This window comes from Lepus europaeus, chromosome 14 (assembly GCF_033115175.1).
Source record: "Lepus europaeus isolate LE1 chromosome 14, mLepTim1.pri, whole genome shotgun sequence".
NCBI lineage: Eukaryota > Metazoa > Chordata > Mammalia > Lagomorpha > Leporidae > Lepus > Lepus europaeus.
In genome coordinates, this window is record NC_084840.1 from 74,907,811 (window position 1) to 74,924,113 (window position 16,303).

The following is a 16,303-nucleotide window of genomic DNA, read 5'->3' on the forward strand; positions in this document are numbered from 1 at the left end:
TACCTTTCCTCAGACCCAGTCCATCCTTGTACGGGTGGACTAAGACCCAGCAATTTATCATTCATTGAACCATTTCTATGGCAGACCCTACGCCCTATGCTATTGGCTTTACCAGCTCTTATACCTTACAATCATGAATTCAGGGAGGGCAACATTATTCCCATGATTTAATAAACGAGATCATTATTGCCCCAAAGCAGACATAATAACTTGTACAATGTCACAAAACCTTAGGGATAGAGACAGACCTCCAAGGCTTATGTCTTTCCATACGCTTATCCCCCTCATTTCATTGATATGACAGACTCACTCTGTGAGGAGCCTAGTGGTTCCTTCAGAGTGACGTTGGTGGCAGCTCATTACTGCACAGCGTTATGTAGGTATCGTCTGTTCTGCTAGCACACAAGAGTTAGGGGCTGGTGTTGTATCACTGCTCCACTTCTCATTCAGATGCCTGCTAATTGCCTGGGAAAAGCAGAAAAAGAGGACCTGAGTTTTTGGGCCCCTGCCACTGATGTGGGAGACCCAGAAGAAGCTCCTGGCTCCTAGCTTCAGCCTGGTCCAGCCCTGGCTGTTACAGCCATCTAGGGAGTGAGCCAGCAGATGCAGGATCTCTCCCCTCCCCCTTCTGTATAATTCTACCTTTCAAATATATACATATATATGTATATATAATTCATTTAATATATAGATATATATAACTCATTTAAAAATATAGAATATTTAGTGTTCAAAACACTGATCATCCTTAGAGAAAGTGGATTTTATCAGAAACCTCCCAAATTAAACAAATTAATACCTACCCCCAAACACCCAAGAAATGAAGACTTCAAATGTTCTTGCTAAAATTTCCTTGATTTCAAGGGATTTTTAAAAATATTTATTTATTTATTATTTGAAAGGCAGAGTTACAGAGAGGCAGAGGCACCGAGAGAGGGAGAGAGAGAGAGGGAAGGTGAGAAAGAGAGGTCTTCCATCCACTGGTTCACTCCCCAAAGGGCCGCAACGGCTAGAACTGGCTGATCCGAAGCCAGGAACCAGCAGCTTTTTCCAGGTCTCCCACGCGGGTGCAGTGGCCGAAGGACTTGGGCCATTTTCTACTGCTTTCTCAGGCCATAGCAGAGAACTTGATCGGAAGTGGAGCAGCCAGGACTTGAACTGGGGCCCATATGGGATGCCGGCACTGCAGGCGGCAGCTTTACCCACTATGCCACGGTGCCGGCCCTCTTCAAGGGATCTTATGATTAGGAGAATCATCACTGTCAAGAGCTTTAAAAATATTCACATCCTAGGAATGTAATCTTATGAAACAATAGAAAACTGTTCAAAGACAAGTTTATTTATAATTATAGTAACAACAGAAAGGTGCTCTAAGCTTTCAAGAGTGAATTAGTATATTCATGTAGTAGGAGTGCAGACAAATGTCATTATGTCTTTGCTACCATATAGCAAATACTTGTCACATTGTGTGAAAAATATAAGACTGTGCTTATAAACTGAGTTTAAAATATAAAATAATATGCAAAGGAATAACCTAGAAGACAAATCAACAAAATTTGAAAAGGTGTCCTGTCAGAACGGCAAGATTACAGGTACGTTTTTCCTCCCTACTTATTATATACATACGTATCCCTTTTTTGCATTGTTGAGTATATGTTAAAAATAGCAAAATAAATAAATAAATAAATAAATTTGCCATTTGCAATCACAAGTTGATCATCTACACTAGACTTCCCAAATTGTAATGTGCCTATATTCACTTGAGAACTTTTTTTTTAAAGATTTATTTTATTTATTTGAAAGACAGAGTTACAGAGAGAGGTAGAGCCAGAGAGAGAGAGCTCTTTCATCCAATGGTTCACTCCACAAATGACCACAATTTGGAGCTGTGCTGATCCACAGCCAGGAGCCAGGAGCTTCTTCCAGGTTTCCCATGTGAGTGCAGGGGCCCAAGGACTTGGGCCATCTTCACTGCTATCCCAGGTCACAGCAGAAAACTGATTCAGAAGTGGGGCAGCTGGGACTTGAACCGGCACCCATATGGGATGCTGATACTGCAGGTTGGGGCTTTAACCCACCACACCACAGCGCTGGCCCCAGGGCACATGTTTAAAATACAGATTCTGGGGGTGGACATTTAGAGTAGTGGCTAACATGCCAGTTAGGATGCCCATGTCGCACATCAGAGGTTCAACTCCTGCCTCCAGCTCTTGACTGTGGCTTCCTGTTAATGCTCATATTGGGAGGCAGCAAGTGACTGTTCAAGTAGCTAGGACCCTGCTACCCTTCTGGGAGACCCAGACTGGCTTCCCAGCTCTGAGATTGGGCCCAGCCCAACCCACACCTGGCCATTGCAAGCATTTGGGGAGTGAGCCAGTAGGTGGGATCGATCTCTCTCTCTTTCTGTCTCTCTCTCTCTTTTCTGTCCCTCTGTCTTCTCAAACGAATAAATAAATACAATTTTTAAAAATACAAACTCTGCTCCCATTTGGAGGGAGCCTGTGATGCTGAATTTTAAGCTGATCCTGCTGTTTGGGGAACCATATTTTGAGTTGGGTTACGTGTTGTACAGACAAGTGGGAATCCTGGCAGACCCCCCGAGGTCTGAGAGGTAGAGACCAGGAAGTCTCTGTTGTAATTTCTTTTCTTCAAAACCTGAGGCAGGAAGTTTCATCGAACGGCTACCTAAACCTCCCCAGTTGTAGTGCCAGCCTGCTACTTTTTCAGCTTCACTCTCTTCTGCACACATTTTAAAATCCTCTTTTGGGGATGGGTGTCGTGGCCCGGAGGTTAAGACAATGTCTGAGACACTCATATCCCATTGTCAGAGGGCCTGTTGGAGCCCAGATGTGCTTATTTTTTTTTTTTTAAGATTTATTTATTTATTTGTAAGTCAGAGTTACACAGAGAGGAGGAGAGGCAGTTAGATAGATAGATAGATAGATAGAGAGAGAGAGAGAGAGAGAGAGAGATCTTCCATCACTGGTTCACTCCCCAGTTGGCCACAACGGCCAGAGCTGTGCCAATCCGAAACCAGGAGCCAGGAGCTTCTTCCAGGTCTCCCACATGGGTACAGGGGCCCAAGGACTTGGGCCATCTTCCATTGCTTTCCCAGGTCATAGGAGAGAGCTGGATCGGAAATGGAGCAGCTGGGACTCAAACCAGCACCAGTATGGGATGCCAGCACTGCAGGTGGCAGCTTTACCTGCTATGCCACATCTGCTGTGCTTCTGATCCAGCTGCCTGCTAACGCACACCTGGGAGGCAAAAGGTGATGGTACAGAGCTTCTGGACCCCTGTCATCCACGTGGGAGACTCAGATACAGTTCCAGACTTCCGACGTTGGCACAGCCCAGCTGTGCTGTTGGCAAGCATTTTGGGGGACAAACCAGCAGATGGAAGATTTCTTTGTTTCTCTGATTCTTGCTTCCTCTGTGTCACTCGGCCTTTTATAGAAAAATAAATAAATATATAGAGAGATAGAGAGATGAATAAATAAATTTAAAAATCCTTGTCCAGCTCATGAGCTTTTCGTCTCTCAAGTAACCTTCCTTTGCCCCTGTTTTGAAATTAAATTCCATTTGTTCTGCTCATGTTGGTGCAAAAATTGTCTCAAGTTAGTTTAATAAAACCATCACTAAAACAATTTTCCTGAGTAGTGTAATTATAGAGCCAGTAATTAGACTCCTCACTAAATGAATAGCGTAGTTAGATTACATTTAGACAAGTACCACACACTCCATTCTATTTTAATCACCCCTTGCATGCAATCCTGTTCGTATGAAAGGACTTTTTAGATGGTACCAGAAAGAGGATCATATTTGCTTTTGTAAGGTTATGTTACCTATAAACGTAGGGAGATTTGATGTATATCGTGTTCCCCGTGATATCACCTCTGTCAGTTTGTCTCTCTCCCTGTGTATCTCTGTAGCAAATAATGTAAACTAAATAAATAAATAAAAATTTTGCTTGAATTTTAGGAGCCTGAGATTCTGAATTTCAAACAAGCTCCCAAGATATCCTGATCCTGGTGTTGGGAGGGGTGGAGGAGGTGGGAGGAGCTTCCCCAGCTTTTTGTCAGTACGAGTAAGATGAGGGAATCTTAACTTTAGCTTCTAGAATGGATGTGAGAATTCACTGAAATCTGATTTGGGGCTCTCCTATGGCATCTGCCAGATAACATGGCCGAGCCACAGAGAGGCCCGTGTGAAGCTCTCCTGCTTTTCCTGTCTCCTCCTCCCCAGTCTTTGATTCAGCAACTTCCGCATGAGCCCTGGACTCTCTGTGGTATTTGCTTTAGAGTTCAGTTTGGTATTTCATTCTGTTAACCTCTTTATCTTCTGTTTCCTCCAAGACACCTGCAGTGTTTTCAAAGCACAAACACTCGCTGACAGTAGGAACAGAGCTGTCCTGGAAGCTCTCCACTCCAAGGTAGTTCCTATAGGAATCTGCACGTGCTGTGAACCCACAGCAAAACATGTGAAGATTCACATCATGCCAGGTATCACTTCACATCCAAGAATCACCCATTTTCCCATGAAACAGAATGGCGCTCAGAGCTGTCTCACACTTCCCAAAGGATGGTGCCCTCCTCATAGGTAAGAAGCATTGTTTAACAGCGTGTTATATGCTTCGGATGTGCCGTATCCTTTTAACATGTACCCAGACTCCTGCTTCAAAGAGGAAAACTGGAGGCTCAGAAAGGTTATGTAATATGCCCAAGTTCAACCAACTAAGAAACGACAGAGCAGAGAATGCAACCTATGTTTCCAACCTCCAGGGCCCAAAGTCTGAAACACTGTGTTCCACAAATGATGCTGAGGACATTTCCGAATGTCAGCCCATTCTCATGCTGCGGAGAACAAATGGTGGTTCTCCTCCAGTGCCTCCCTCAGAGTTAGCAAAATCTTAGCTTCTCTGATAAGCCACAAGAGAAGAGATGGAAGGCCCATGGAAGATCTTTATAAAGTGAGAATAATTGTATCTATGCCACTACCATCTTAAGGGTGTGATGTGTGTGAACCAAATGATTAAGGTATGTGAAAATCCTTTGTAAAATGGAGAATGTTATCATATGTAAATTGTTGTCATTATGGCTCATTCCTATCCAGAATATGTGTTGGTTAATGAACTGCGTTCATCCCTCGAGTAGTTTAGATCAAGGAAAATAGTATCATATTACAAATAAATAGTATTTGTGTATGTACAGTGAACTTATTAAACTATCATAGTCCTACAACAAGAAGCTTCCATAGATGGCATACGCCTTTTTCATGTTTTATTTCTTATCCTGGTTTCAATTTGCGTGCGTTCAGTTCCCTCTTCAGTAATAGAATTACTCTGTTCTCGGCTGATTGATTCTAAGAATTTGCTGAATGCAGCCAAACTATGACATATTTGCATTTTTAAGGCTTGAAATGTTCTTTCAGTTTTTAAAATGAGTTTATTTTGAGGAAATGGATGACTTCTTGAACTAATGGCAAATTAAGTTAATAAAATTCATGCCTGCTGTGGGCAATGATGATCATATATCAAAAGGAAAACAAATCTGAGGCCAAATTCCACACTCTATAATTGGTCACATTTCCCAATGATCTTCTTGGTAGAAACACTTCCTGTTTGAGATACATTGATATACAGAACAAAGGGTTCACGCCCCTTTTTTTCCCTTAAAGATTTATTTACTTGAAAGGCAGAGTTACAGAGAAGCAGAGGCAGAGGCAGAGAGGGAGAAAGATCTTCCATCCACTGGTTCACTCCCCAAATGGCCGAAACTGCCAGAGCTGGGACGATCTGAAGCCAGGAGCCAGGAGCTTCTTCCAGGTCTCTCACATGGGTGCAGGGGCCATCTTCCACTGCTTTCCCAGGTGCATTAGCAGGAAGCTGGATTGGAAGCAGAGCAGCCGGGATGGGAACTGGCACCCACATGGGATGCTGGCACTGTAGGTAACAGCTTTACCTGCTAAGTCACAGCGCCAGCCCATGATTCTCCCTCTTAAGGTGCTTCTCTCTATAGTCTCCTCTCAGAAGCTGCACAGTGGTGTTATCTCCCTCCTTCTGCCTAACCTCACTACTGTTCAGGACACAGCATGCATACACAATATGGCAATCATTTTCCTTAAGGAATGCATTGGTCTGGAATTGTGTTTGCTGGTGACTTAACCAATCACTTTTTTAAAGAGTGAACTTGAAAAAAAATTGGTGTAGAATGAGACAAAGATATTCAGGCAATGTTTTGTACAAAGCTCTTATACACTCAGGCTCTGGCATTGTCTAGCAAAAGATATGGCTTCTTAACCCAGGGCCTCTTCAAGATAATTTTTTAAAAAGATTTATTTATTTATTTGTTTGTTTGTTTAAAAGGCAGAGTGATGGGAAAGGAAGATAAGGAGCAAGAGAGTTCTTCTATCCACCGGTTCATTCCCCAAATGGCCCCAACAGCTGTCCCAGTTGCAATCAGGAGCCCAGAGCTCCATCTGTATCTCCTACAAAGGTGACAGGGGCCCAGTCGCTTGGTCCATTCTCCATTGCTTTCCCAGGCACATTAGCAGGGAGCTGGATTGGAATCAGAGCAGCCAGGATTTGAACTGGCCCTCTGATATGGGATGCCAGAATTGCAGATGGCAGTTTAGCTCACTGCACCATGATACCGGCCTTAAATTCTAGAGAATTTAAAAATGATATGATTTCTGACAATGCTGGTACCCTAGATGGATTTGACTTAGTGCACATTTTATGGAGAATCCAATCCCTCTGAGGCTAGCCAACTAGGAATCATGGAACAAGTTAACAAATATTTATACAAACAGATGCATATCTCAAATATATCAATGCATATAATTCTCTTGAGCCCAAGTTAGAGTATTTTGTTCAGTTTCTATTTAAAAAATTGCCTTGAAAGAGACAAACTTGTGACTCTACAAATAATCCTCTCTCTAATCCAGAGTTGTAGGAGTTCTTCTAGAATCTAGATTGAATGGTAATAGCTTTCCTGCTCTTGTTTAATACATGTGTCATATTAGGGTGCAATATCAATGGATGGAAACATACACAATTAAGCACAAAAATGGAGCTCATGTAGAGAAAAAAGTCCCAAAGATTAAATAATTATGTTAAGCAAACTACCAAATATAGAGAGATATTCAGCCAGTCCATATCAGGAAGTAAGAATATTAGCAGAAATACATTTGGAAGTATAGTATGAACAGAAGATTAAGGGAAATTATGACTAGTCAAAAAACATATATCATTGAAAAGTGTGTACTCTGCCGAATTTAAATCAAATCTATTTGATGTAATAAGCATTCACTTAGTAAGTATTCTGTGTAAATTCACTATGGCAGGGCTCTAATATTTAATATATCATCTCTGACTACAAAGAATTGATGCCTAGAAAGGAAAGTTCGAAAGCCCATAAATGAATACAAAAACAACTTCTTTTTTTTAAAGATTTATTTATTTATTTGAAAATAAGAGTAACACAAAGAGAGAAGGAGAGGCAGAGAAAGAGGTCTTCCATCCGCTGGTTCATGCCTCAATTGATTGTAACGGCCGGAGCTATGCCAATGTGAAGCCAGGAGCCAGGAGCTTCTTCCAGGTCTCCCACATGGGTGCAGGGGTCCAAGGATTTGGGCCATCTTCTACTGTTTTCCCAGGCCATAGCAGAGAGCTGGATCGGAAGTAGAGCAGCCGGGACTCAAACCAGCGCCTATATGGGATGCCGACACTGCAGACAGTGGCTTTACCCGCTATGCCACAGCACTGGCCCCCCAAAACAACTTCTAATAAAATAGCAGAAAGTAATTGATCATTAGCTTTGATGCCCAGGTTTGAATTCCACCACATCACTTAATACTCATTGTTTCCTGGACGATGCGAAGGCCCTTCAAACTCTTCATGAAAAAAGCGCATTATCCATTAGTCCTACTTTTCTGTGAACTTTTTGAACTACCCTTATAAATGGGGATAATAAGACAACTTAGATTATTGGACCACTTAGAAATTCTGAATGTAAAAGTACTTTTTACTGTCTGATCTTACTCTCTGGGCGTAAACTCATGGGCAGGAACTGAAGTACTCAGAAACTAAATGGACAAATGATCATGGAAAAGGTGCCTCAGGAGTTCAAATTTGGGTGCTAAGGTGGGGAGAGGAAGAAAGGACCCTTAATATGACACAAGCTCAATATTTCTTTTTTTAACTTTTATTTAATGAATATAAATTTCCAAAGTACACCTTATGGATTACAATGCCCCCCCCCCATAACTTCCCTCCTGCCCACAACCCTCCCCTCTCCCGCTCCCTCTCCCCTTCCATTAACATCAAGATTCATTTTCAATTCTCTTTATATACAGAAGATCAGTTTAGAATATATTAAGTAAAGATTTCAACAGTTTGCACCCACATAGAAACACAAAGTGAAAAGTAGTGTTTGAGTACTAGTTATAGCATTAAATCACAATGTACAGCATATTAAGGACAGAGATCCTACATTAAGAGTAAGTGCACAGTGACTCCTGTTGTTGACTTAACACATTGACTCTCTTGTTTATGGCGTCAGTAATCACCCTAGGCTCTTGTCATGAATTGCAAAGGCTATGGAAGCCTTTTGAGTTCACTGACTCTTATCATATTTAGACAAGGTCATAGTCAAAGTGGAAGTTCTCTCCTCCCTTCAGAGAAAGGTACCTCCTTCTTTGATGACCTGTTCTTTCCACTGGGATCTCACGATCTCACTCGCGGAGATCTTTCACTTAGGGTTTTTTTTTTTTTTTTGCCAGAGTGTCTTGGCTTTCCATGCCTGAAATACTCTCATGGGCTTTTCAGCCAGATCCAAATGCCTTAAGGGCTGATTCTGAGGCCAGAGTGCTGTTTAGGACATCTGCCATTCTATGAGTCTGCTGTGTATCCCACTTGCCATGTTGGATCGTTCTCTCCCTTTTTTGTTCTATCGGTTAGTATTTTCAGACACTAGTCTTGTTTGTGTGATCCCTTTGATTCTTAGACCTATCAGTGTGATCAGTTGTGAACTGAAGTTGATCACTTGGACTAGTGAGATGGCATTGGTACATGCCACCTTGATGGGATTGAATTGGAATCCCCTGGTATGTTTCTAACTCTACCATCTGGGGCAAGTCTGATTGAGCATGTCCCAAATTGTGCATCTCTTCCCTCTCTTATTCCCACTCTTATATTTAACAGGGATCACTTTTCAGTTAAGTTTCAACACTTAAGAATAACTGTGTATTAATTACAGAATTCAACCAATAGTATTAAGAAGAACAGACAAAAAAATACTAAGAGGGATAAAGAATTAAGTTGTTCATCAACAGTCAGGGCAAGGGCTGATCAAGTCACCGTTTCTCATAGTGTCCATTTCACTTTAACAGGTTTCCTTTTTGGTGCTCGGTTAGTTGTCACGAATCAAGGAGAATATATGGTATTTGTCACTTTGGGACTGGCTTATTTCACTCAGCATGATGTTTTCCAGATTCCTCCATTTTGTTGCAAATGACCGGATTTCATGGTTTTTGGCTGCTGTATAGTATTCTATAGAGTACATATCCCATAATTTCTTTATACAATCTACTGTTGATGGGCATTTGGGTTGATTCCAGGTCTTAGCTATTGTGAATTGAGCTGCAATCAACATTAAGGTGCAGACTGCTTTTTTGTTTCCCAATTTAATTTCCTTTGGGTAAATTCCAAGGAGTGGGATGGCTGGGTTGTATGGTAGGGTTATATTCAGGTTTCTGAGGAATCTCCAGACTGACTTCCATAGTGGCTTAACCAGTTTGCATTCCCACCAACAGTGGGTTAGTGTCCCTTTTTCCCCACATCCTTGCAGCATCTGTTGTTGGTAGATTTCTGTATGTGAGCCATTCTAACGGGTGAGGTGAAACCTCATTGTGGTTTTGATTTGCATTTCCCTGATTGCTAGTGCTCCTGAACATTTTTTCATGTGCCTGTTGGCCGTTTGGATTTCCTCTTTTGAAAAATGTCTATTGAGGTCCTTGGCCCATCTCTTAAGTGGGTTGTTTGGTTTGTTGTTGTGGAGTTTCTTGATCTCTTTGTAGATTCTGGTTATTAATCCTTTATCTGTTGCACAGTTTGCAAATATTTTTTCCCATTCTGTCGGTTGCCTCTTCACTCTCCTGACTGTTTATTTTGAAGTACAGAAACTTCTCAATTTGATGCAATCCCAATATTTAATTTTGGCTTTGACTGCCTGTGCCTCCAGGGTCTTTTCCAAAAAGTCTTTGCCAGTACCTATATCTTGCAGGGTTTCTCCAATGTTCTGTAATAATTTGATGGTGTTGGTGTAGATTTAGGTCTTTAATCTATGTTGAGTGGGTTTTTGTGTAAGGTGTAAGGTAGGGGTCTTGCTTCATGCTTCTGCATGCGGAAATCCAGTTTTCCCAGCACCATTTATTGAATAGACTGTCCTTGCTCCAGGAATTGGTTTTAGATCCTTGATCAAATATAAGTTGGCTGTAGATGTTTGGGTTGATTTCTGGTATTTCTATTCTGTTCCATTGGTCTATCCATCTGTTTCTGTACCAGTACCATGCTGTTTTGATAACTACTGCCCTGTAGTGTGTCCTGAAATCTGGTATTGTGATGCCTCCAGCTTTGAATTTGTTGTACAAAATTGACAAGCTCAATACTTCTATGAAGCCAGGGGAGTAGAATTCTAGAGACCCAGGAACAGAAAGTAGGAATTGCATTCCAGAAGCTTGGCTGGACTGCAGAAAGCATCAAAGGAATCAGTAAGAGGGAAGATTCGAAAGCAAACCTGTCCTTAATTAGCTATAGAAAGCAAACCTGTCCTTAATTAGCTAACGCAGAACCACTGTTTTTGAGCAGATGGTGATATGCAGAGTTGTGTTTGAAAAAAAAACAGAGACAATCTAGAAGCAGTGTGTAAGTGAGTTGAAAGGCTGTTGATAGAGAAGGCAGAAAAAGGTATCAGGAAGCTTTAATCCATAGGGCAAGAAGTCCTTGAGTTATGAGATGGAAGAGGTAGTAGGAATTACGAGGAAGGAAAGATAGGAAACAGTGCTAAATTCTGCTTGGATTTCAAGGAAGCTGACCCTTGTGATAATGACAATAGCTATAGTAACACACACTTGTACAAAATTAGGTGCGGGTCATCTCCTAAGTATCTTTGATAGCAAGGATGAAGCTGAATTAGAGGTTTGAGTCGGGCTGGTGCCACGGCTCACTAGGCTAATCCTCCGCCTGCAGCTCTGGCACCCCAGGTTCTAGTCCTGGTTGGGGAGCTGGATTCTGTCCCGGTTGCCCCTCTTCCAGGCCAGCTCTCTGCTGTGGCCCGGGAGTGCAGTGGAGGATGGCCCAAGTGCTTGGGCCCTGCACCTGCATGGGAGACCAGGAGAAGCACCTGGCTCCTGGCTTCAGATCAGCGCGGTGCGCTGGCCACAAAGGCCATTTGGGGGTGAACCAACAGAAAAGGAAGACCTTTCTCTCTGTCTCTCTCTCTCACTATCCACTCTGCCTGTCAAAAAATAAATAAATAAAGGCTTGAGTCGTCACAGGTCCTCATAAAGAAGATCTTTATAGTTGTAGCATGTTTCTTGATTAAATTTTAATTTTGATGCTAGAGCAGACACTTAATGTCTTAAGTGCATGCAGCTCATTCCCCTGCTGTACTTTTGATCTAGGTAGAAGGTAACAAGTGTAATTAATACATTGATGATGATCACTGGAAAGAAAAGGTGAATGTGGGGCCTGCTTACATAACATAGCAACTCACTGAACGCTGGAGTTACTGTAGTGAATATTCAAAGACAGCCTGGGTGACTGGCAGACTGTTAATGCCATCAAGAGAAATCAAGAGTTTTTTCAGTTTGGGACACAATGAATGAAATCTGGGAGAAAATTTAACAGACATCTGGAAATTTCAGAGCTCACGAGCTGTAATAGAGCTGGGTAGAAGGACTTGGAAGATGTACCATTAAAATTGTAGGTGAAACCAGAAGGGTGATTAAATTCCTAGTGAATCGGCCAGCGCCGTGGCTTAACAGGCTAATCCTCCACCTTGTGGCGCCGGCACACCGGGTTCTAGTCCCGGTTGGGGTGCCGGATTCTATCCCGGCTGCTCCTCTTCCAGGCCAGCTCTCTGCTGTGGCCCGGGAGTGCAGTGGAGGATGGCCCAAGTCCCTGGGCCCTGCACCCGCATGGGAGACCAGGAAAAAGCACCTGGCTGCTGGCTTCGGATCAGCACGATGCGCCGGCCCCAGCGGCCATTGGAGGGTGAACCAGCGGCAAAAAGGAGGACCTTTCTCTCTGTCTCTCTCTCTCTCACTATCCACTCCTCCTGTCTAAAAAAAAAAAAAAAATTAAATTCCTAGTGAATCAAGCTATTCCTATGATAGTCAATACGGAATCATTCTCATCACTTTACTGTGTTCCATCAGTTGTGTTTGGAGCAAATAGACTTTCCTGAGTGGAAAGAACAAGTCCCAGTTTCTTCGCATTCAGATGCAAAGGGAGAATAGACTATGATTCAGTTGATTTAATCAGCTCAGTTTGCTAAACCAGATAATTAAGCTCCTCCACCACATTTCTATTCTCATCCACTTTGTATCTAAATTACTCATTTTGTACAGCTCCATTGATTAAATATCCAATTTCTGCACCTTGTATGGGATACAACCATTTGTAAGTCTTGAAGGAATTTTCCAAAGAACTTAACGTGATCTAAGATTCTAATTGTAGAAAAAGAAACCTACATTTTCAGAGCTTTATTTTATCAAGACTATTTTGCACATCTCTGATTCTGTTCTGGGCATTATTGGTCAACTTCTTAAATGTTGAATATATTTGAAAAGAGAGGCTGAAGTCATGATTGACTAATCATTTACTAATATCAAAAGACAGTTACATCAGGTTAAAAAGCAAAGAATTCATACACTGGAAGGTAGGTTCTTTACTGCATAAAGATTAAAAGCTAAGAATCATTAAAATCATGAGATTCTAATCAATATATTATCGTGGAAAAATTTCAGTGTCTTGAAGCAAGTATAGAAGTGGTTTGCTAAGAAGACCACAAGATTTATGCATATGGTATGAGTATATACATATATATTCATGTGAGGGGAAACATTTCTTGGTGGAAGGAGAAAGGAAGAAGCCTGTGTTATGTTCTCTGTGACCTTGGGCCAGTTGTCTGATGTATTTGGGTATCACTTTAATCATAGATGAACTTGGCTGAAGCCCATGCTTTTAAAATGTGCTGAGGCAGGGTACAGGGGTGTGGAGGCACAGTGAGTTAAGCCACCACCTGTAATGCCAGCCCCTAGCAACCCTGCTTCTGATCCAGCTCCCTGCTAATGTGCCTTGGAAGGCAGCAGAAGATGGCTGAAATACTTAGGGCCCTGTTATCCATCTGTGAGACCAGGTGGAGCTCTGGGCTCCTGGCTTTGACCTGGCCCAGCCAGAGCCAGTGTAGCCTTTTGGGGAGTGAATCCACAGATGGAAGATTTCTCTCTCTGTGTCTCTTCCTCTCTCACTCTGTGACTCTGTGCTTCAAATAAATAAAGAAATCTTAAAAATAAAATAAAATCATGAGGTTCTAATACATTATAGCCCAAAATCTCAGCATTTTGAAAGAGTATGTAACAGCTTGATAGGAAGATCATTAAATTGTTTCTATCCACAAGATTTATACATATTATATGAATATATACATACATATATTATGCATATTATAATATACAAATATATTAATGTGAGGATAAACATTTCTTGGTGATCAAGAACCCTGAAGTGTTCTCTGGGACCTTAGGCAAGTTGTCTGATGTATTTGGGCATCACTTTTATCATAGATAGATGAACTTGGCCCAAGCCCTTGTTTTCAGAATGTGATTGGAGGAGTCCCTTCAGCATCTGCCTTGGGAGTGGTAATGTGTGGGGAAGCCAGGATCTTTACCCATGGTGGCCCCACTTGTTTCATTTGCTTATGTTTTCTGTTGAGGACTCTTTTGTTTGAGTAAATGATTCCACAGCTTAAAAAAATATTCGAAGATCCTTAGACTAGATGCTCTCTACCCATCCCTAAAATTTGTAGAGTCTGAATTAATTGTGACTGGGAGACCCTGAAAGAATCCTATAAAATTGTGCCTTCCCTGTGGATAAAGAATATACAGTGGTTAAACACGAGGGAGGGGTTGACTGGAGAGAGGAAGCACCTCACAACATTGGCAATCTGGAGATTGTGTTTGTGGTTCCATGCTCTAGACTTGCCAGCTCCAGTGGCTCTCTTCAATTCCAATCTCAGCCTCTTTAAGGAACTATGCTGACCACCTTTAAAAGTATTACCAGGTCCTCTTCCAAGCCCTTCCACATGCATAAACCCTCTTGATCCACATTACTTGCTCTAAAAATCATGTTTTTCCATAGTAATTGACACCTAAAGGGAAGGAGTTCTGTCTCTTTTGCTGTGTTGTCATGAATTTGTCCAAAATACTTCCTGTCCCCATCCTTCAGCAAAGGGCAGAGAGCTCTGCACTAAGTGTCTCCTGCAAGGTATGGGGAGCCTATTCATATGAACTTGTTCATTCCACTTTCACAAAATTCTTGGACAAATGTTAGAGGAATTTGAGAGGTAGTAGTGGTAGTTTTAATTGTAAATTCTATTAGTATTCCTTTGGGTGACACTGGCTACTTGAAATGAAATAAAGCCATTGTAAATGTTTTAAATTCAAAATGAAACACAAGGTTTGGCATCCTAGCCCGCTTTGTGAAATTATGCTGTGGGAAGCTTCTTGTATTAATGACTGCTTGATTCCGAAGGACATGTTTTAGATGGGCAGAGGAGCCCCAGCCTGGGATCTGCTCATTCCCACTCTAGGATACAGGCTGGCTAGGCTGAATACACCTGAACCTTGCATTGCAAATGCCCTCTGATCAAATTTGATTCCCACCTGAGTTTAGCAAGTTGCTGATAGGGAGGAGCTGCATAACACGTGTGGTGTATACACATTTTGAGTTGTCTTCTTCGCATTTATATTTTCCAGATCTGGTGATACAGAGAAGGAATAACGTCTGGGTGTCTGATAGTACCCGTGTTGGAGTTTCCCAGGCAAGGTGCAACTCAGAGTACACAGTGAAGTCAAAAGTGACAGACAGGAGCCAGCGCTGTGGCACAGCAGTTAAAACCACAGTCTGTGATGTCAGGATCTCCTATCAGGGCTCCGATTGGAGTTCTGGCTGCTCTACTTCTGATCTAGCTCCCTGCTGATGCACATGGGAAAGCAGTGAAAGACCAAGTCCTTGAACCCCTGCACCCACGTGAGAGTCCCAGTGGGAGTTCCTGGCTTCTGGCTTTGAGGCCATTTGGGGAGTGAAGCAGTGGATGAAAGATCTCTCTTTCTGCCTCTGCCTTTCCTTTTCTGCAACTCTGACTTTCCAATAAATAAATAATAAACCTTTCTTTAAAAAAAGTAACAATTTTATTTTTTCTGATTTATCAACCTGTGGCTAATTTTGTTCATTATTTTTCATAATAATAGTCTATTATAGACTATCTTTGGGGAGTTCAAAGTTTAAAACAATCAACTTTTCAACAAATTTTCTTTGTTTAAAGTATTGATTCTTTTAAAATATAGAATTGAAACCATTATATTTAGTGAAATAAGCCAGTCCCCAAAAGACAAATACCATATGTTTTCCCTGATCTGTGGTAACTAATAGAGTACCTAAAATGTAGTATATTGGAGTGAAATGGATATTTTGAGATTCGATGATCATTTACAGTCCTTGTCTCTACTGCTGAAGAATAGTGTTTTTTTTTTTTCCTTCATACTATTTGTTGAACTCTACTTATGTAGGGTTAATCTTACAGAAAATAGATCTTTGTAAAAATTAAGAGTGGGAATAGAAGACAGAGGAAGAGGAAGGATGGGAGTATGGGCAGGAGGGAGGGTAGGCTGGGAAGTACCACTATGTTCCTAAATCTATATTTATGAAATACATGAAATTTGTATATCTTAAATAAATTTTTTTAAAAAATATGTAGAATGCTGTAATAATTGAGAAAAATATTTTTATTTTTAAAAACTTCATTCAATTGGAAAATTCAGAAAATCATAAAGAAATAAATATTTCCATTTCAGAAAAAATCTCTATAAATATTCAGTATACTTATTTAGCATTTGTCTATTCAATTTTTCTTTGTCTTTTGGGTCATAATCTTTCTTTTTGGTTTCATGTTTCCTTTATTTTTAAAATTTTATTTATTATTTTTAAGGAATCTATTAATACATTAGATTTTCAGGGTCAC